Source organism: Aythya ferina (genome assembly GCF_964211825.1).
Source record: "Aythya ferina genome assembly, chromosome: 2".
In the NCBI taxonomy this organism is placed as follows: domain Eukaryota; kingdom Metazoa; phylum Chordata; class Aves; order Anseriformes; family Anatidae; genus Aythya; species Aythya ferina.
In genome coordinates, this window is record NC_140297.1 from 20509735 (window position 1) to 20532283 (window position 22549).

General features: G+C 38.0%; 1 protein-coding gene across 2 annotated transcripts in view; it reads right to left on the reverse strand.

The window, feature by feature from the left end:
- The window catches only part of PLXDC2 (plexin domain containing 2), a 269513-nt gene that overhangs the window by 142633 nt on the left and 104331 nt on the right, over positions 1 to 22549 (reverse strand). The window lies entirely within an intron of this gene.

Here is a 22549-nt window from a genome sequence, read left to right on the forward strand (position 1 = left end):
AATCCTAAATTCTTAAGCAGTTTCCAGTTTACCAAAACTAAACGCCAATCAAAGTATTCTTGAAAGCAGCCCTGAGGAGAAGGACCTGGTAGATGAGAAGTTCATCATGAGCCGTCAACGTGTGCTTTCAGCCCAGAAAGCCAGCTGGATCCTGGGTTGCATCAAAAACAGAATGGCCAGCACGGTGAGGGGATTCTCCCCCTCTACTCTGCTGTTGTGAGACCACACCTAGAGTCCTGCATTCAACTTTGTGAACCCCAGCACAAGAAGGACATGAATGTATTAAATGATTGAATAGGAGGGCCATGATCACCCGATCAGAGGGCTGGAGCACCTCTTCTATGAAGACAAGATGAGGTAGTTGGGGTTGATCAGCCTGGAGAAGAGAAGGCTCCAGGGAGACCTTATAGCAGCCTTCTAGTACCTAAAGGGGGCCTACAGGAAAGATAAGGAAGGACTCATTGTCAGAGATTTTAGTGATAAGACAAGGAGTAATGTCTTTAAACTAAAAGAGGGTAGATTTAGTTTAGGTTTCAGGAAGAAATTCTTTACTAAGGTGGTGAGGCACTGCAACAGGCTGCCTTGAGAAGCTGTGGATGCCCCATCCCTGGAGGTATTCAAGGCCAGGTCGGATGGAGCTTTGAGCAGCCTGATCTAGTGAAAAGTATCCCTGCCCATGGCAGGGGGGTTGGAACTGGGTGATTTTTAAGGTCCCTTCCAACCCAAACCATTCTATGAGTCTATGATTCTATGATAGATTTTTGTTAATATATTTTTTAATGTATTTCAATTACCTTGATCAACACAGAGTACAGTAAGGCTCAAGTAATCTTGCATATTTTTCATTAAAAATCAGTTGTACTTTTCATACGGTGTTGTATGCTTTGAGCCAAAAAGGAGAAGAGGGATGCTCTCTGCTTTGCATATTGCAGGAGGAATGGAAAATTATTCAAAGAGAAGAATGGTGAGGTTCCAAATGAATTGTCAAGAGAAGTGGCAAATCAAAAGAATAAAATAAAATAAAAAAAGTGAAAAGATAGAATGGAAAATAATTTATTTGTAAAAATACTCCATTGCTTCTGTTTGACAGAATCTTATAAACAAAAGGCACTACTTCCAAGGTCTTTACTAAGCATCAATTACGCTGTGTAACTGCAGAAGAGATGGAAAAATAGAAAATTACCTACCAAAGCTTCAAATAAGAAGTAAGATTTTCCCGCATCATAGCTGGTATAGGGGTCATCAATACAGGTGAATCTGCTAGATGTTGTTCTTCACAGAGAAGAAAGAGTTACAGTATAGAGGCAATCTCTATTAGAATTTAGGCTCTGTATGATTCTTTTTTTTTTTTTTTTTTTTTTCTATTAGTTTGTTAAGAAATCTGCTAAACTTATTTTCCAAGCTATTTGACTATCCTCAGCCATACAGTGCTAAGGCACTTTGTGCCTTAATGAAACCAGAATTTAACAAAGATGCAAAAAAAGCAATCTCAAGCCGTAACTTTCCCTTAGACCCCAAGTATTCGGACTTCTTTTCTTTTAATCGATGGCTTTTTTAAACATGTTTCTTCACATTTCTTAAAAGGCTTAGAAGATTTCTTTTCAACAAATTGCCACCCTGATGCCTGTATCATCATGTAATCAGCTGCGAGATGCAGAGGGACAGCTCAGCAGATGAACTGAATCATTCCCCTGTGGTCCTTATCAACATCTATTCAAAGCTGCCCTCCCTGCTTCAATCTGGAGGGACTTGCCATGGTGTTATGGGGGCAAGGATGTCCAAAAGCTGACAAACTTGGAAATTTTACAGATAGGATTGTAGGTACATGCTTTCTATTTCTGATGCAGAACACCCAAGGCTTACTCCATGGAAGCAACATTTCCCCTCACAGAATGGCTGAGGGTGGAAAGAAACTCTAAAGATCATCTAGTCCAACCTGTGAAGCAGGATCACCTAGAGCACCTGGTGCAGGATGGCATCCAGGTGGACTTTGGATATCTCTGGAATAGGAAATTCCACAACCTCTCTGGGCAGCCTATTCCAGTGCTCTGTCACCCTCACAGTAAAGAAGAGCTCTCTCATATTCAGCCAGAACCTCCTGTGCTTCAGTTTGTGCCCATTGCCTTTCATCCTGTTGCTGGTCACAATTGAAAAGAGATTGGCTCCATGCTCTCGACACCCTTCCCTCAGGTATTTATACACATTAATAAGGTCTCCCTTCAGTTTTCTCTTTTCTAGACTAAACAGGCCCAGCTCTCTCAGCCTGTCCTCGTAAGACAGGTGCTCCAGTCCTCTAATCATCTTCACAGCCCTCCTCTGGACTTGCCCCAGTCGCTCCAAGTCCCTCTTGTACTGTGGAGCCCAGAACTGGACATAAAACTCCAGGTGTGGCCTTGCCAGGGCTGCATAGAGGGGGAGAAACACCTCCCTTGACCTGCTGGCAACACTCTTCCAAAAGCACCCCATGTTATATTGGCCTTCTTGGCCACAAGGGCACATTGCTGATTGATGGTCAGCCTGCTGCCAGGACACCCAGGTCTTTCTCTGCAGAGCTGCTCTCCAGCAGATCAGCCCCCACCCTGTAGTGGTGCTTGGGGTTATTCCTCCTTAGGTGCAGGACCCTGCACTTGCCCTTGCTGAGCTTCATGAGGTTCCTCTCAGCTCAACCCTCCAGCCTGCTGAGGTCCCTCTGAATGGCAGCACAGCTCTCTGGGGTATCAGCCACGCATCTGAGCTTTGTGTGATCAACAAATTGGCTGAGGGTGCACTCCGTTCCATAATCCAGGTTTCTAATGAACAGCACTGCACCCAGTGCTGACCCCTGGGGGACACCACTTGCTAGCAGCCTCCAACTAACTACACTGCACCACTAAGCTCAACACTGGGATCTCTGCCATCCGGCCAATTATCAATCCACCTCATTGTCCCCTCATCTAGGCCACACTTCCTGAGTTTTCCTATGAAGATGTTATGGGAGACAGTGTCCAAAGACTTGGATGTTATGGATGAGGATTTTATGGGAGAGACAGTGTCAAAAGCCTTGCTGAAGCCAAGGTAGATCACATCCACTGCTCTCCCCTCATCTACCCAGCTAGTCATCACATCATAGAAGGCTATCAGATTGGTTAAGCATGATTTCCCCTTGATGAATCCATGCTGACTACTCCTGATCACCTTCTTACCCTCCACATGCTTGGAGATGACCTCCAGGATGAGCTGTTCCATCACCTTTCCAGGGATGGAGGTGAGGCTGACTGGCCTGCAGTTGCCTTCTTGCCCTTCTTGAAGGCTGGCATGACACTGTCTTTCTTCCAGCTGTACTAAGTATTTTATAGCACATTTTTCCCTCCTGCCATACTACAAAATCTCATCATGTGCTGCAATGACCAGTGTGCATTAGATACCTACAAAGGTATCTTGGGCTACAGTGCATCTATATGTCTGCAGAACTGTGTTCCCTTCTGAAGCACCTTTTCTGACCAACCCTGATGGCTCTTAACCCACAATTCAGAGAGGGGCAAACAGTATATTAACCCTCGTTTTGCATTCCCACTGCAGACTACTCTTTTTATGGTCAACAACCAACATATTGAGAGAATTATCTAAATTAGAGGACAGGAAATGATAAAGTTAGGGGAGAGCCTATTCACCTCCGCATGAGTCTCATCCATAAAGGATGGAATTATACTTTGTTCTCCCACATCCTGAATAAAATTGAATGTGACTTCTAAGCTTTAAGTTGTAGTAACATAAACTGCTTTCTAAAATATTAACAATATAGCGCTGGAGAGAAGCATGAAATAAGTACATTGGGGTATTTACAGGGGCTTGGAAATTCTACACATTTATCTCATGTCAGTCCATAATTTTTTTATATAATATAATTGCATCAAGGCATCCTCAAAATTTGGCATCGGTCATTCCTCATTAGAGAAATTTTTTGATCACATCTGTGCATAGATTTTATCTTACTTCAATTGTTTTAAATATGTGATTTTTCTCTTGAAATATAGAAAATGTTCTAAATCATATTGTTGCCACACTATTACACTGATAAATTTATTGTAATAAATATAAAATAAATATTAACTAAAATAAATATTTTACAGGCACAAACTATACCAACATAAGGAAGTTCTATGTTCATCTGTGTCCAGAATACATTATATCCTTCTAAATTTACTAGTGGAAAGTATTAAAAGCACACACTGATAACATCTTGAGTTTAAAAACAATTTTTTTTTCATCATTATCTGTGAAAGATTCTACCAGTGTTACCATTAGACAGTTAATTATCCCGGTCTGAGAGAGGGATTACTGAAGCTGCAACTATATGGATGTGTTTTCAGGCTGTGAAGGGAGAAACTTACTGCAGGATGCCTCCTCCTCTCTAAATTTTCTTTCCTCAAGCTTCTAGGATGAAAGGAGGCCTGGCCAGACCAGTTCTGATCCAGCACGTTACCTCAGTTTATCTTTACACACCTCTTATGCCGAAAATGTGACTTTTTTTTTTTTTTAAGTGAGTACAACATGGTGTTTTCTGTTACTTTTAAGTAAATTTAATTGAAATAAATAACGCATACACATTCTCAGATAATTGATAGATCAAATTCTAAGTGCAGGCAGCTCATGATAAAAACAAAACAAAACAAACAAAAAAAACAAAACACCACAACTAAAATTATAATCCTTTACAATTGTTAGAACTATTTCATGTTTCTGTTTCTGTTTGAAATCTCTATGTAGCTAATAAATCGCATAAAAGCTATTTTAGAGGAAATGTACCAAAGTATCTCTTATTTTTCTCTTTCTTTTCTCAAAGTATCTCTTATTTCTGAGATCTCAGAGCTTGCACCTAATTAACACAGGAGAACATGTCATTCAAATCAATTGGAAAGCAGCCAAAGGCTGTAGTATCTGATTAATAATAAAATTATAATATTGGCAAACATGGATGAATAGGAAGTTGTTCAGTCTTTATGAGCATAAACTCATAACTGTAATAAGCCTTCAAATCTGTTAAAATTGGAAGCACAGTTTTCAACATGGCCTGATATGGTTATGTGTCAATAACAGGAGTGCTAGTTATATTTAGTTCTGTACAAATATCTTGGTACCATGGTCTGTAGAGATGATACTGTATCATTGAATTTGGAAGCAGTGAAAATAAACTTCATAATGAGTATGTAATTAAACTGCTGTTTTGATTTTTAATTCAGCTCTTTTCCCTGAAGTTTTTGTGAAATTAGCAGTGAAAATCATTATGTCTGCAGCTCCATTTCCCTTGGGTTACATTAGGGTTAGTTCTGGAAGGACCTAAGCAGAATATTTAGAAAGAAAACTTAGGAAGGGGACTGTGGGCAAAATTACAGACAGATCTACTTCTGCTTACAACTAAGACAAAGGTTTCAAATTTTGCTCTGAACATGTTTACAGACTCACAGGAAAAAAGACATTTTAAAGATTTTTATAATTATTGCCTAAACCACCATGTACCTAGCATATTTGATTTGTCTACCTTAGCTTGCATGTTAATTTAACAATCTAACACGAGAGGGGACATGACTATGAAACCAGTATGTTCTTGTATATCAGGATCTGACTTTTGCGGCAGCTCTGCTACCCCAAGTTTATTTGTTTGTTTTTTTGTTTGTTTTTGGTGGGAAGATAAGTGTCCTTTACTAGAAAAATACTGTGAACTGCTTAATAGTTATATAATTAACATAAATCAATGCTGAAAGTTAACAACTGAGTAGCAGAGAAGTTTGTCTATATCAATATTGTGAATTTTGCAAGAAGTTCTTATGGATCAGAAGGATGGATTGGGATTTACATGGAAGACATTCTGAAAAAGAAGAGGCCACCAAACTGTGGTGGGGTCAGAGGGTCTTTGCTTTGCCATGCCTTTACACAAAAAGGGAGAAATTGTAAGTAAATAAAACCAAAATGAAATAGCAGAACTTGACAAGTGAGACAGCTTTGATTTAGTACGAAGTCTTGTCTGTATAAGGCTTTATTTAGAATGAAGATCCAGATCTCACTCTACAAGAAAAAGAAGCATTCAAAATTTTATGGACAGCAATGTCAATAAAAGGGAAAGAAAAGAAACCCTATTTCAAAAAAAAAAAAAAAAAAAAAAAGGCAAGTAGGTAAATAATCTGACACTTCCCCCCCCCCCCCCCCCCCTCTTCCATGAGGTCAAACAAAGGTTTGTGGGATGTTTCAGCACATCAGAATTTCAGAATTGCATTCCTGGAAAACATGTGTTAATTACATTTCATGATTGCATGTATTTAGACCAACTCTGCAATTTGACTAATTTCATAAATGCACCATAATCAACAAGATTTTTCTTTTGAAGAGCCCAGAAATACATATTGAAACCTCTATTCAACAGATTGCTTGCAAGATAAGTATCATTTTTCTAAATCTGCCACAGCCCAAATGCCAGCAAAATCAAATATCAAGTACACAGATTTATTCATCAAGGAATAAAAATGCCATCATACTTCTTTAAGTTAAGTAACTTTCTATAGCCTGTCTCATTAATCTATTTCTTCTGCAACCATTTTATTAGTACAGATAAGAAACCAACAAATTTTTCTGTAAGTTATGAAAACTGGAGGCATGAAGTTGCAGACTCCTCAACACATGAACATTCCTCTAAAGCATACTCCAAGTAGAGTCTTCATATAATGAATGCACAGAATCACAGTAAAATCAATCACACTTCTTGTAAGAATTCCCAGTTTAAACTGCCTCTGCCTATGAACAGCTGTATAGTATAGAGACATTTTTCTGCAGCACCGGATTCATAGTACTGATTCCATCTTTCTGACTTTAATTTAGAAGAGAAATGAAAGCCACATTATGGCATTTTATTTTTAAAAGTTGGCTGAGACTGTTATGAGAATTTTAAAGTTATGTGCAAGAATGACACCGAGGGTGATTCTACTTTCACCAAGCAGGGGTGAGAAAAGAAGTCAGGGATTAATAGTAATAGAGTAGTGAATGGCAGACATGGATCACAGTGCTGAAATGACTGCTGTTGTATTGTGTGCTCCAAACAGCAAATAACACCTAAAATAATATCTCTTGAACTCTTACAACAAATAGCAACTAAAACCCATGTTGAATACAGCATTAGTATCAATAATAACAGGTACTATAGCAGGGAAATAACATACCGATAGTTTCCTTACACAAGTATTTTATCAATTATCTGAATTTAGACTTTTCCCTCTTCAAACTCGTTTTATTCAATAATTATTTTTCATCACTGTAATGGTCTCAAAGAGCACATAACAACACATCTAGAACTTTATGTTCATCACAAGTATAACTGCTTCAGTTTTGTTTTGTTGTTGTTGTTTGTTGTTTTTGTTGTTTCTTTGTGTTGTTTTGTTTTATTTTCCTTGTCTGATTTACTTTCATTTTTCAATTATTAACATATTCATACTGGTAATTAAAATGATATTGTTAAAGTCAGGGGTCTGAGTCCACTGGTAACAGTACTGTAACTCTGATTAATATATATAAACATAGAGGAAATCTTGTCTAATTTCAGCTTCATTCGTATTCTCCAGCTACATTAGCAAAACAACTTAAGATGCAGATCAAATTTATAAACCATCAGGTTATAGATTAACAATGTATTATATGGATTTGTTTTGCCACTTGTCATGTCAGTTCCACTCATAACAAGGACATAAATTTATTGATAACTGATAAACAGAACAAGAGAAAAGATAACAAGTGTCTGAGAGAAGGTTTATAGTCCAAATTTGAGATGCTGGGTAATGAGATAAGGGAGAGAGAATTTTGGCTAGCAAAAGGTCATCAGTCATCATGGGAAACCTAACCAGTATCAAGATTTTGAAGCCATTACAGGAAGAAGATTTTAAAGAAAAAAAGATACTATCATTTGATGTGTGCATTTTTTTCCTTCTATACTGAACACATTCTAGGCAGATTTTAAATTGTTTTCATAACTAGGTTTAAACAGTGACACATGAGTCTAGAGAATAACGATGGTAACCAGAATGGAAAATGTATAATGGTTAACAGCTCCTACATGTCTCATGCACATCTGCATCCTGCAGGAGCAGACACTTTATATTACTTTGGAACAGTAAAAGGTAATTACATTCATGCTAACGTGGTGTATAATCCTTTATTGAAACTTATTGCTTTCTGAGATAAGGAGACAAAATCACTTTGAAAAGAAACCACAGAAAATGAAGATGGACTTGACTGCCTCTGAAACCCTGCAGAGAAGGACTTGGAGGTGTTAGTGGATGAAAAACTGAACATGAGCCAGCAATGTGCACTTGCAGCCCAGAAAGCCAACTGTATCTTGGTTTGCAATCCAAAGAAGTGTGACCGATAAATTAAGGGAAGTGATCCTCCCCCTCTGCTCTGATCTTGTGAGACCACACCTGCACTACTGCATTCAGCCCTGGGGCCTCCAGCACAAGAAGGACATGCACGTATTAAATGAGTCAAGAGGAGGACCATGAAATGATTAGAGAGCTGGAGTACCTCTCCTATGAAGACAGGCTGAGAGAGCTGGGGATGTAAAGGCTGAAGAAGAGAAAGCTCATCTGAGGAGATCTTCAAAAGACCTTCCAGTATCTAAAGGGGACCTACAGGAAAGCCAGGGACAGACTCTTCATCAGGGAGTGTAGTGATTACAAAGACTAATATTTTTAAACTAAAAGAATATAGACTTAGATTAGACATTGGGAAGAAATTCTTTACTCATGGGGTGGTAAGGCACTGGAACAGGCTGCTAGGAGAAGCAGTGGATGCCCCATCCCTAGAAGCATTCAAGGCCAAGTTGGATGGGGCTTTAAGCAACTTTGAGGACTTCAGGTGTCCCTGCCCATGGCAGAGGGTTGGAACTGGAAGTTTTTTTAAGGTCTCTTCCAATCCAAACCATTCTATGATTCTGGTTTAGCTTTTCCAAACAAACAAACAAACAAACAAACAAACAAAACTCTAGTAGGCTTAGAGAAGCCATACTTTTGTAGCTCTCATGTGATTTAAAACTCCACAGCTGTACTGTTTTACCGTTACTAATGCAATATCTTCTAGAGCTTTCAGGTGGGTCAGGTCAGAGAGCTGGACTAAATGGAATGCACAAAAAAATTCAAAAGCATGCTATTAGTGCCTATCAGTTACTTTTACTGGAAAAGGGTCAGGAAATCTAACCTCAGTGTACAATGCATAACATAAGTAGCTTCTTCAATTAGGAATTGGAAAAGTAGAGAGTTTTCTCTTAGCTTAAGTAAAGAGTGTCTTAAGTCTTACTTTTCTCAGTGCTGCAGTGACTTCAATATAGCTTCATTTCCTGTAGGTTTGGTCTTTACTATACATACAACGTTTTTAACACTGGCCTTCAATCTTTTTATCAGCTAGAGATCCCTAAAAATGTCCTAGTACAGTTTTGGATTTAAATTTAGTCACAGGAACACTTCCCAGTTCTCATTTTCCTCTCCTCCTTTCCAGCATGCAATTTTGCATTACAGAAGGAACCCTCCTAATCTCACCTAAATAGAAGAAAATTCATCCCTCTGAGTGCATTGAACAGTGCTGGGATTCTTCATTCTCGCATTTCTACTTTACATTCAGTATGACTAACATTGCTAGATGTTTGCACACCATTCAAGAAGGTCTCATGTCTACATTCCCATTAGCACTTCCAATAATTATTAGTAATGTAAACACACAAGTGTGCCTACATGGATATTTCTCACATATTAGGTTTGCACATAGAGTAAAAGGAAACATATCTGTTTTCTTACTTTCCTACTTGAATTTGTATTTTCTTGTGGAATATCGAACTCCAGCATAGAAAAACAGAGTTAGCATGCTTTAAATCATCTGAGATTTTCTTATTATAAACATCTCAGAAATTAAGTCAAATATTAATTAATGTATAAACTATGCATCTTCTGCCCAAACCTCACTAATCACAACAACACTATAATCACTATATCACAAACCCTCACTAAACCATAAAATTATTTGTGTAGAAAGCAGCAAAAAATTCAAGAAAAATATTGTCCTGTTAAAAGAAATGGACTTTTCTCTACAGTATTCTACTTATATGCAAATTCTTCCTTTCCAAACCTAGGTTCAAAGGTTTTCTAGAGAATACTAATACCAACTTTACCTTATTTAAAAATATCAGTTACAAGTTTTATAAAGGCTTATTTCTCTAGTCAATAACTGGATTACAGTATAATTGCCAACATCAAACATGAGCATTTAGAGCTGTCTCCAATACATCTATCTGACAGTTCCAGTTTGGAGGCATCTTTTCTTTTGAAAGAGGCATCTTTCAAATAGCCCGAAGATACCAGCTCCCTGGTGGGTCAGCTTCATACCTAGATTCAGGCTTAACCAGGTTAAAGTAGTCGATTTTGCTAGCAGATGTGCACCGATGTGCACATGCATGTAGCTGATAAAAATGAAGTGAAAAATATTAGACTGAAGGTTTTGTAGTCCCATCATTAGGACTAATTTCTGTCTCTAGACAGTGGAGAAAAGCATACAAAAATGACGGTCATTTATAATTTGAACTGCAGCGTATGTCTGTAAGACCTTTTACATGAGCTTTCCAGGGAGAAGAGAGCAAATACCTTGGATGTGCCAAACCACTTAGTTTTACTAATTTATGCTCATCTCAGCAGGTAAGGCAAGTGCAATTTTGGTATAGGGTTATCTTCAGTTTTAGCCTGAGGGAAAGCCAGAGGCTGAGAGTTGCAACCCCATTGCTTGAAAAATGGATTAGCACAGACTGATTGGCTTTTTGCTGTGTGTAGAGGCAAAGAGTAGCAATCCCAGGAACTGCTCTGACCAAGACATCAGTGAGCCCTCAACTGGCCTGTCATACACTGGTACTGCAGAAGCAGTGGGGGATTGCTGGCATCATGGGCAACCCTGTCAGGCTGACTTGGAGGCAGGCACAGGGATCAGTATTAGCACTCACACCAAAGTCAACTCCATTGGGTTTGGTGGCACAAGCAAACCTGGCACCACCAGAAAAACAAGGCTCAAATATCACCATGACAGAGCTACCTGAACAAATATGTGTGCACAACATGATTATGCAGACAGAGATTAAAATCTCAGCAACCTGGCACAGTAGAAATCAAAGAAAGGTGGAATAACAGTTTATCTGGTACAACAAATACTGATGGACATGCAAGCCGAGGTTTTCCTCTCCTTCCAAATCAGGAGAGCCCAAACAACTGTAATCACCTTGTTAACTATTTATTTATTTATTTATTTTCTGCAAATAGAGACAAACTCTTAAACTCCTTACTTGCTCCTAATTCCCTTCTTAGTGAACCTGTGGCCACTGGCCAAAATACAGTCTGCACAAATACTGCTGCTGCTCAGAATATGAATAAACCCAAACACTTCAAAATGAGGCAGAACATGCAACACAGCCCCAGAGCAACTGGAACATGAAACATTTCTCCTGCTGTGTCCTCAGTTCCCTTAGCCTCCCTTACATTGGTAGAAAGGAAGCGGTTTGTGGTATTGGTCGTTTCACAGAGCTCGGGATTTGGAAATCTGGAAAATGAACAAGCAATTGTGATTACCCAGAAATGTGTAGTAAGGAATGCTATAGTATCTGACATTAGAAAAGCCAAAGGAATATGTTGTATGACTTTTCTTCCACTCTGGTGGTAAGGGACAGTTTTCGAAGATGGAAAAGTAAAAATTTACAACTGCTTGTGGAGATATAGCTTGTGCTTTACTCCAGCTCAGTACTAAAACTCAGAAACTGATTTCAGATAGAATTTAAAATTTAACCCTCTTCATTTCCACTATGGATTAAATAAAGAAATTTTATATCTTCTTTCATTTTCTGCACATGAAGTTTTCCTGGACAAACAGTGATTCAGGATTTACAGAGATCATGCCAGAACCAGGTAAATAGATTGATCATTTGAGGAATTAATGAATTCATTTAACAAAAAGTGAAGGCTTAATGTCAGCACTGACTACACTTTGTCAAGACAAAGTTTTCATATAATGTCCTGCAAAAAGTAGAAGTAGTAAGAAGGTGTTTTCAAAAACAGAATTGTTCTAAAGATCGGGAAAAATAAGAGTCTCACTGGGCTTATGTGGTGGAGTTACATGCTTAGGTCAGCAGTGATTGAGAAATACATTAAATGTTAGTACTTTAAAATTATCAAGACATTTCTGACCAAATTTTCTTGGCTTTACAGATACACTGAATTATCCTTATAGAGTTTTGTTCTTGAGGCCAGTTCTGTAGAGATAGCATGGCTAAGAAATTACAATGATATTTTTTTAGAAGAATAGCTTAAGACTTGTTTCACTGCCTCTTCATCCTCAACCCACAACTACTGCTCAACATAAATTTATCTATACGTTTATACAGTTCCCTAATTTCTGTATCATTTATCCCTAAAGATTAGTTCAAAACTTTAAAGAAAGAAAATCTCTTGCCTTATACTTTCATCCATATGTATTAAGTATGTATTTTTCTGGACTCCTTAAATAGTGATTTTAAACAGTAAAAACTCAAGAGTGGAAATCTGGCCTGGTTCAGTAGCTCAGTTTCAAAAACATGGCTCTGTGTAAGACTTTCCACCTTTCAACTTTTCAGGATGAACAAGAGAAATCTGAGTAAATCTATTAAATATAAATAGACACTGAGACTACAAAAGGAAACAAAATATACTGTGGAGTCCTGGATTACTTAATTTGTATAGTATTGTTGCATAATAGGTCAGTGGATGCTTCGATTTTGCTATCTGTAAGATTCAGATAATGATACTGGCTTTCTCTGTAAAACATATTCAGTATTACTGGTGACAAGTGTTAGGTAAGAGCTATGTATTATTTTATTACTAAATACCGTTGTTTATTTCTTCCAAACTCTCTGTTACTGTGCACAGGTAAACTATTTACGGTCTTATCAAACAAAGATTTATTTTGTCACTGAAATTAAAACGGATCTAAATATTTTCAGTTCCTTTTCAGGAAAAAAAAATTATTTTGGCTTCATGAGGTGATCTACTGGGGAAAAACCTCATGTTTCTAGTATACTAATGCTAGAAATTAGATCTGAGAATGTTCTTAAGCTCTGGCTGTAAAAATCTGCATTGCTAGACTTGGTGTGGGAACAAAATAAATAAATAAATCATACATGAAGGAGAAATTGTTGTAGATATATGTTTACAGTGAAAGAACAGCTGTATCAAACCTATGAAGAAGCAGAGACATTAGGAATTAAGATAAGAATTAAGTCAGTAAGAATGATAGAAAGACATTTGGCAGAAGAGAAACAATTCATTTGAAAACTGGCAGAAGTACTGGAGAAACAGAAGATAAAATATTGCATCAATCTTCAAACTTGTCAAAGCAATTAAATTATCTAGCAAATGTTTAATTGAACTGCCCAATATATGGAGTATTTCCTATCTCTTTTCCCAGAATACTGAAAGACTAATACAGTGAATTGGATACTTTGGGTAAAGTGCAGGAAGAATGTGTTTTCCATCACTGCACACAACGTTGCAGTTTTAATCAACTAACAGGACTGAAAGGACTTGATTCTTCTAAATGGTTTTTAGAATTTACAAATAAACAAGTATAATTGTTAACATATTTTACAAATGGCACTGCTCACATGCACTTCCGTCATGCTTTGATAAAATGAACAAATTCTATTGCTGGCATCTTCTGTTAACACAAATAATTTACATGGAGATAAGTTATTTGGATAGCCATGTTGTGGAAAAAGACTGAATGAAAGTGAGTTTTTTTTCTTTATTGCATACTTTCCAATTCTACCACAACATTCCCAAGAAAAAACATTAACAGCTTTGCAGTGCTCCCACAGGGGTGGTTTGCTAACATGCCATGTACATGTGTTTCATCTGTTCATTTTCTTAACCAGGAGGCAGAGATTGATACTCCCGTGCTGCAAAGCACATGGTGTTTTAGAAGCTACACAGGGATGAAACAGTTCAAATGACATGCTTCACTTAAGAAAATACAGATTTACAACTCTCTCTGCTGTGCCTGCACTTTCTAAGTGGAAGATAGGACTATGTAATGTGTGAAGATTGATGTTTTATGATCATCACCCAAAGAGCATGTTTTACTTTTCAGGAGTACCTTACTTTCAGTAAGAATCTATAGAAGCAACATATACAAGAAAGGCCAGTACATTTCTTAAAAAATGTAGGTATGTTTAAATGTTTTGGAAGGCCTTATTTTGCAAATAGAGCTGAGCTTAGAGGGGCTCAGACTCAGTAGACTCAGTAACTTAGATGTATTCAAACACTGCCCAATGCATTGAGAGAACTGAAGGGCTGGCTCTGTGTGAAGAGACCCTCTTGAAAGGAAGGCTTGTTTTCTTCTTGGGTAATCACCATGGCACATAGCATTAACACTTCTACTCAGCACTTGCTCTGGTTATTTATTATCACTGGTTGGAAGGCAAATTCAAAGAAGAAAAAGGGAACAATGTCTGGAAATAAGAGTGAATATTGTGGGTTTTAAAAGTTATTGGGCACGATGGTACTTGAATGTTTACCACCTCCTGGCTCATTAATCAAAGGCAGAACAACTCCATGTACGGAGCAATTTGGGAAAAGAAGTCAAATGAGATGTGGCCAATTTTGTTAGACAGTGACTGATAATATATCCATAAAATATTTTTGAAAATTCACCCTCTTTTTTCTTCTCATTCTTCCCACTGCAGATTTTATTCCTCACAAGCACATATGAAATGCTGCCTCAATATGCTGTTATTTTTCTCTTTCCAAATCAAGCACAGTGCCAACAGTCAGCTTTGGTTCCCCATGCCCTGTCCTTGAGACTCAATGACAGTAAAGCACCAGCCAGTTGCATGAAAAGGCATCTTTTACAGCAATCTTATATTTCTACATTAATGCAGCTTTTTGCCGAGGTTTTAGCCCACAGACTGGCTGACTGCCCATCCAGAGCCACAGAAGCCACAGTAAGGTTTGGAAACAACCCTTTACATATTGCAATGGAAAAATGATTCAAAAACTGCTAGACTTCATTCAGTGCAAGAGTACGATCCAAAGGTTTATCTAATTCCTGGACAGAATATGACAGTAGCAATCATATTTAAATTGCTGATGAAAATATTCATAATTATTTTAGTTTTGTTCATAATTAGCTCAATGCGGAGTAGAAGCAGGGCACAAGCACTGCTTTAGTACCACCTGTATTCACACTGTCAAACCACTTACATCTCAAGCAATTGTCAAACTGATGAATTTAAATGGGACGTAAACAATCCCTAGGACTGCTCATCTTCCACAGGGCTGTCAGTTCCACTCCATTAAATAGTTCATGTTAAATTAATCTGTTTTCTTGCTGAATGCTCACTGCTTTCCTTAACATGCACACCTTATTTACTCATGCAGAGAAACAGCCTGGTCACTACAGTATGTAATTTCATATCAGTTATAAAGGGAGGAATCAGCTACCATTTTCTGGATGTCTAGGTGTCCTGGATAAGTGACTGCTTGTACAGGCTGGCTTTCTGTGAGCTGTATGTCCCACAGACCTATCACTTCCAAACCCACTACAGTCATCAAGCCTGGTCTATGGTATTTTCTCTTCAGATAAAAAGTAAGGACAGAGCTATCTAACAGTAAAGGATCCAGGCAGGCTCAGTCAGTAAAGGAATCTGCCACTCCCACCTAACCAAGAGCTGACTTGGCCACCTTTGTTCTCTGCTTGAGTGAGCACCTCACTTGCTCCTTCTTTCTGCGTTTAGAAAGTACATGCTCACTTCAATGTCTCTCAAAATGCTGAATAAATTATTTTCTTCTTAAAACAGGGCTAATACTAGTCCCTGCAGATTATATAAACTGTCCTTCCTGCCCCCTTTGTTGTTCCAATTAGATTTTAATACTTTTTGAAACAACTTCTAAAGCAGAACACCTTACTAGGAGATGGAAGACCTCCTCTAGGGTAAAGGGATCCTTGAACTCTCTGTTCCACTTCCCAGGAATGCCTTAACCACTAGGATACTATGTGAATGCAAGACACATCTTGCCATCTTAGAAGGCAAACAGAGTTTTATTTATTTATTTATTTATTTATCTATCTATTTATTTATTTATTTATCACAATCTCAGCAGGAAGCAGGATTTCAGAACTCCATGGGCATTGCTTCTTTTTGTTTCTCATTTTCAGGTAATTCCCACACCCACAAATGGGTGTCTGGGGTTTAAGTATTAATGGTAACAAAGTAAAACAAGGATTTAATTCCACCTAGGAATTAGAAACCTACAAATTTGTCACGACAGCATAGTTTGCTGGTGCTCAAGTTCTTTATCACATCTGTAACCTTAAGCAAATTTGGGAAGAAGAGTTTATTAAAAACTAATCCATGTTGACAACAAATACCCTCTTGCTTCAAAGACTAATCTGCTTATGTAGCATACATATCACTGCTAAGTTTTCTAGTTTTATGTCAAGTCATGTAGAAGTTTTTCATAGTTTGGTGCCTTTGGGCACATTGCTTGGCTCTGAATGAGCCACTAAAACCACTGACACTGCCATGAACCACGACCTTTCAAATGACCGTTATTTAGAATCGTAGAATAACCTGAGTTGGAAAGCACACACAAGGATTTTCGAGTCCAACTCCTTAGCTAAACACAATTTCATGACTCTAGTGGCCATTTTCTCTCTTTTCCATTAATGGCAAACCACAAACTCACAAATTCTTCTGCTCCAAATTAATCTCCAGTTCTGCCTGATTATGCCAAGAACTGCAGATTTTCCACATAGTGTATGCTTGCCTTTACATGATTTAGCGAAGCAATCTCTAAGCATCTGTCATCTGTTTATAAAAATAAAAATAAAATAAAAATAAAAGGATGAAAGCATATATCACTTATTAATTCCTACGGGGGGGGGGGGGGGAAGTAATAAAAGACAGACCATTCATCCTCTTCCTCTACTGTAAATACAGTAAGAAGGGAAAATCAACAATTACTTTATTATCCCCATCAGTTTTGCTGACGTAAGGAGACTGAAAGCTGCCTAAAATGACAGAGAGGTTTTTCTTTTGGAGGAGAACATTTTCAGTGTCATTAATACGGCTTCTCCAAAGGTTATGTGGCCTTCTCAATAAATTTTTTCTCAGCTTAAGTTTTAAATACCAGTCATTTCACAAACACCAGTTCAAACAATCTCATGCATATCTGTAATACGTTGTTACTCAAATGTTTGTAAATTGAATCTCCCTTCTCCTTTTCTTTTGTTACTCTCTTTCATGTGTATGTTCCCATGTTACCCACTGCCCTGGGTGTAACAACCCAAACTGACTATTTTTTCCAATGTCCTTGTACTACAAAACATGTCTCTCCCCATCCAACCTAAGTTATCCTTCCTGTATTGTGAACATTGACTTAAGTAGAGGCTCCACCATTCAGAGCCCTCACAACTCCATCACACCAGCTACAGACCTAAACAGGGAACTTTGTAGGTGGTTCTTCAGGTTTTCTCCTGCCGTCAGATTATCCATTCAGACCTACCCAGATCATCCCCTACCTTTAGTACAGCTACCTGGCCTGTCCAGATCAACCTGGTCACCCACATTGAATCCTTTCTGTTCAGCCTGGTTGCAATTAAGGAAGAGGAGGAGCAAAACAGAGAAGAGACATTGCTGCATGTGCAGATTGTGTTCTAATCTCAGCCACAGGTTTTGGCCCTTCTTGCCTGCTGCCTCTTCTTAACCTTATTGCCTGAAATTAGATGTTATACTCTTCAGTGACCTCTCAGAGGAAGATGAAACAGCATAGGGGAGAGTAAGACTGCATGGAGCTCTGCACAGACTCAGGATGTCACTGCTCCAATAAGCAACCCAACAAGCTTGAACTCTATTTGGCTATCATTTATTTTCTCAGTATCAGAAAAGGCATCTTATTTCTGTTTTTAAAATTTTTAAATTAGGACCTTTCATCATTTTTTTTTTTTAAATTAGGATCTTAACATCAGAAACATGTTACATTAGCAGTGCTTAGAAACATCATCGAGCTTCTTGGGCAGTCTTCAAATCTACTGACAATGAACTTAGATGTTTTAACCTACACAACAATCCACAGGTGTATTATAATTTGTTACTTACTGTTCTATGAATAATTGTGACATAAATCACTAAGAAAAAATACAAGAATGAGTCAAGGCAGTGGCAAAACAGCAAAGTGGTTTGCATGCAATTAAGGACTAGAATGAAATACCTGTACATGTTGAGTCCAGTGGGATGACTGGATTCCATGAAAAAGAAGGTAGTGATTTATTGATGATATCTAACATGTAGCAGCAATACCATAAATCTTGTAGTCATGGAGAGAGCTTGCATTGCCTTAGAGAACTTAGGCTTTAGAAAACTCATAGATTTCTAGCATTCTTCTACTGCAAGATGCACCATGTATTTAAGAAATGGATATTTTCAAATATCACAAAATGATCTGGAAGACATATATTGTACACTGCAGTGATTAACAGAATACTTGCTGGTGGTCTGAGGAGAGCTAGTTAGTCCTAGGATGCTGCTTACTCTGTATTCAGCTATTAAACCATATTTAAAAAGTTAAACTCACATTAAGAATATATATGATATTTATTGTTCCATGTAAGGGATTGATGCAATTGTCACAGGAATAGTATTCTGTTGGCAGAAAAACAGTAATGATCTATGTAACGACAAATGGGCTGTCAATTAGGCCCATGAGGCAACATCTCATGTTGAAACATGAATTTGTGAATGTTTTATATTACCAGACACTTTGGCCACACTGTGAATGAGACTTTCACATATTATAGGTACCTAACCTAAGGTTCATAAAGAGGCATAATTTTTGTGGGGTGACCTACTAGCACTTTCTGAGCATCATTTCATCCAGAAGTATGTCCCCACAGACATCCACTAACTCTTCATCTTCCGTTTCTTCTCATTAAGTAAGCTAGTTTCTTCCTGATGTTATAGAATTATCCATACACACTTTAAAACATAGAATTATAATCATACCCTCTGGAATAGGAAAATATGAGTGTGTAACTTCCTGATGATCTAATGATTTCAGTGGACTTATTGATGTTCAGTGTCCTTTTGATGTCAAACCATGTCCTGTATGGCATGGTGGCTAACTGGAGACAGAAGCCTCTCTGAGACATCCAGCCTTGGAAAACAGAGTTGAACTCAGCTGTAATTGACTCTCACATTACTGGAAACAGGTACTGCTACCTTCTCACAAATGTATATACCTCATACACATCAGGTTGAGGAGATCACCTCACCTATTTTTAAATTCTCTTGAATACTGTAGTTCTGAAGGTTACTCTGGCTCTAACATTACTGGATTAATTTACACCTTGGACAAAACCATTTTTCTTCCCCTGACAAACTTGAAATCCTTTAAACTTGGAATATTCTACGTGATCAACAACAAAATATTATTTCTCCCTTTGTGCATTATGTATACATGTACATTTTGGGTAGGCTGACTGCCAATACAATAATTTCTGTTACAATGCCAACTTATTAACAAATTCTGTCCACGTGTTTTGAAACTGTTCAAAACTTCTATTTGACATACAAGTAACCCAGTTAATCTTTATTTACTCAGAACAGCTCCCACTGACACACTGCCTGCTGTGAAAGTCCCCATAATTGGTAGGAAAGTCATCAGTGGGGTCACAGTAAGGTACCTTCATTTTCAGTTCAGCAGCTACTATTTGTGGGAAGGAGGAGGGTTTGCCTGAAACAACAAAGTTCAATAACACAACATGCCCCGTTACTATAGTTCAGTTGTAGTCAAAAAGACTTTTGTAGTTCCTTATTGGAAATTAAATCTCCCCAAATCAAATGCAGATGTCCTGTGTTTTTTTACTTATTTATAAATTTTAGAAGTGGGAAGCAATATAGAAATTGTGAGAAACAGACTGAAAACACTAAGAAGAATCCTTGGTCCCAGTAGCTGTTGTAAAACATGTTTTCTCTACCAAAATACTAGGGGAAAAAAAAAAAAGAAAAAGAAACAGAAAAAAAGCTAATGTCCCCCTACCCTCTCAACTGAAATGGTTCCAAATACTTTATGTGTAGTTCTACCCTGTATTGTGATTCTAAATAAATACAGCTGCTTTCTCCTTTACTTATAGAAAATGCAATCAGCAATGAAGTTAATTTGTGCCTGACCAAGGCTCTTACAGTAACTGATTACTTACAGATGCCAAGTCTCCAAGTGAAATTTTTGCCACCTGTTTTCAATTTCAAGATTGGCAGTTTTGTATTTCCACAGCTTAGTGACCTCGTGTGGGGCTATGCCATCTGTTGCTGCATTCTCCATGCTCTATCACCAGTCTCAACAGGACATCAACATCAGAATAGCTTTATCAAGAGTTTTCCTCCTTTATGCAAGGAAGCATACTAAACACTACAGCCTGGAAATATCAAAACTATCATCCACATCAAAAAGAAGCTGCAGATGAAACATTGATTACTTTTCATTAGCAAGTGGTTTCATTCAAGGTGTGGATATGGTTTACTTTTACATCAAATTAACCATATCAAGAGGTTTCCATATATTGCACAGGCCAACTTTCACTGCATTTAGATTTGGAAAGTCGTTATCTAGCTTAAACACTTTGTACAACCTGAAGTTCTCCAGGAGAGCCCATTCTGTTAATGTAAACAGTGTTGTCAAAATCTAATCTATGTACTAGAAAAATGTAATAGTATAATCCATTTAAAAGGGGTAATAAAACACAGTTGGGAAATAAACAGATTTTGGTAGTGATAAAGCAATGAATTGAAATGCAGAATTGCTTAATTTTCCCAGCAATCTACAAAGGATATGCTGCTAAACAGTTTTGCAATATATTTCCCTATTTTAGAGTAAGACTTATTTTCCAAAATATATCACCAATATTGTTTAAGCCATGACTCATCTTACAAGTGAATTCCAGCTTGTATTGTTATGATAGTGATTACTAGATGGTATCCGTAAAGGCGGACAATTATGGAAAAGGCCTGTTCAATTAACCTGTCTGTAAGCTGCAGTACAAACCTTTAGGGGATGCTGTGTATATTAAGTTCATACCACATCTTCACTTTTGGACCCTTTCCACTATAGAATTCCAGCTGATATCAACCTGCATGGACTAGGGTTGCTTGGTGTTATTATTTACTTGCTTGTAGGATCGTAATGGCTAAGTTCCTTTGCTGTTGACAAGGCCCAGGGTGGTAGATGCCCTGCAAGCATGGAAGAAAAAGACCATCCATCCCATCCTTCCTCTTACTTAATAAAGAGTTAAGGATGTGCTAAAGGCTGTGCTCTGAAATAAGCTGCAGAGGATGAGTGATTCCTCACAATATTTTAATCACATCTAATCACAACCAGTAGAATACTGATGACATTTTTCCTGCTAATGTTGTGTTTTCTGAATTCTGAACATCTTCCCCCTCTCACATGGCCTAGTGGCAGAGGAGGCAGCAGCAAACCAGGAGAGGGGCAGGCTTTAGGTGGGGCTGCTCTTTCCCTGGCCTTGGAACAGGTGGATGGTGATGGAAGAGAAGGACTGCAGGCATGAAGGGCAGAGAAGCCATGGATCAGAAACCATGGACAAATTGCTTGGGATGGGAAAAGGGATACCAGGCTGAAAAATACTCACCTAAGAAAAGGTTGGAAATAAGAGGAAGGAAGAAAATTGTAACTTTTCACTAAGATGCCAAAGCACTTAAATAATCGTTTCCCTATTTCTTAGAACAACCACAGAGATTTCGATATAGTCTTCTCCCCAGTGTATGAAATTATGATAAGAGGTGTCCCCAGTCTATCCCGCAGGTTATGAAACAATTGAAGACCTTTCCTCCTCTCCTTAAGGTGGAGGAATTCTGAGCTATTTATTGGGATTTGGTAGAGGCCAGAGATAGCACAGGACTGAAAGGCAGGCTCAGCCAGCCATCACTCTTCCAAAACCTTGAGGCTGTGTTTGAGTCTCTCATGCTGATGTTGATAGACACAGAACCATTTTTTCCTCAAGATAACTTGATTTACCTTCTGCCATATTGTTTGCTATCAGTCTCTAGAAAAGTATGAGCTACTTTGACATCAGTCTGAAGCCACCGGTTTATGTCTTTTGAGTAAAGAACTCCACTGGGCAAAAATTAGATTGTGGCCCACTCACTGCGACATCCTCTGACCTCAGTTAGCACTGACATAAAACTAGAAGAATGCTGTTGACTCAAGTGCAGCTATTCCCATTGTACAGGAGTGCATCTGAGGTCAGAATCTGACTCAAAGTGCTTGCCAAAGACTGCAAAATATTATGAAAGAGTGGCTAACAGAAGCTACCCACACCCACTGAGCCGTGGATGTTCAGCTGAGAAGCAGATGTTTTAAGGGTCAGTACTTCTGTAATAAGTAAACACATTTATTGTAATGTAGAACACTGAGCTAATAATATAAATACCAAGCAGGACACTTGAAATGCCATGCAAACA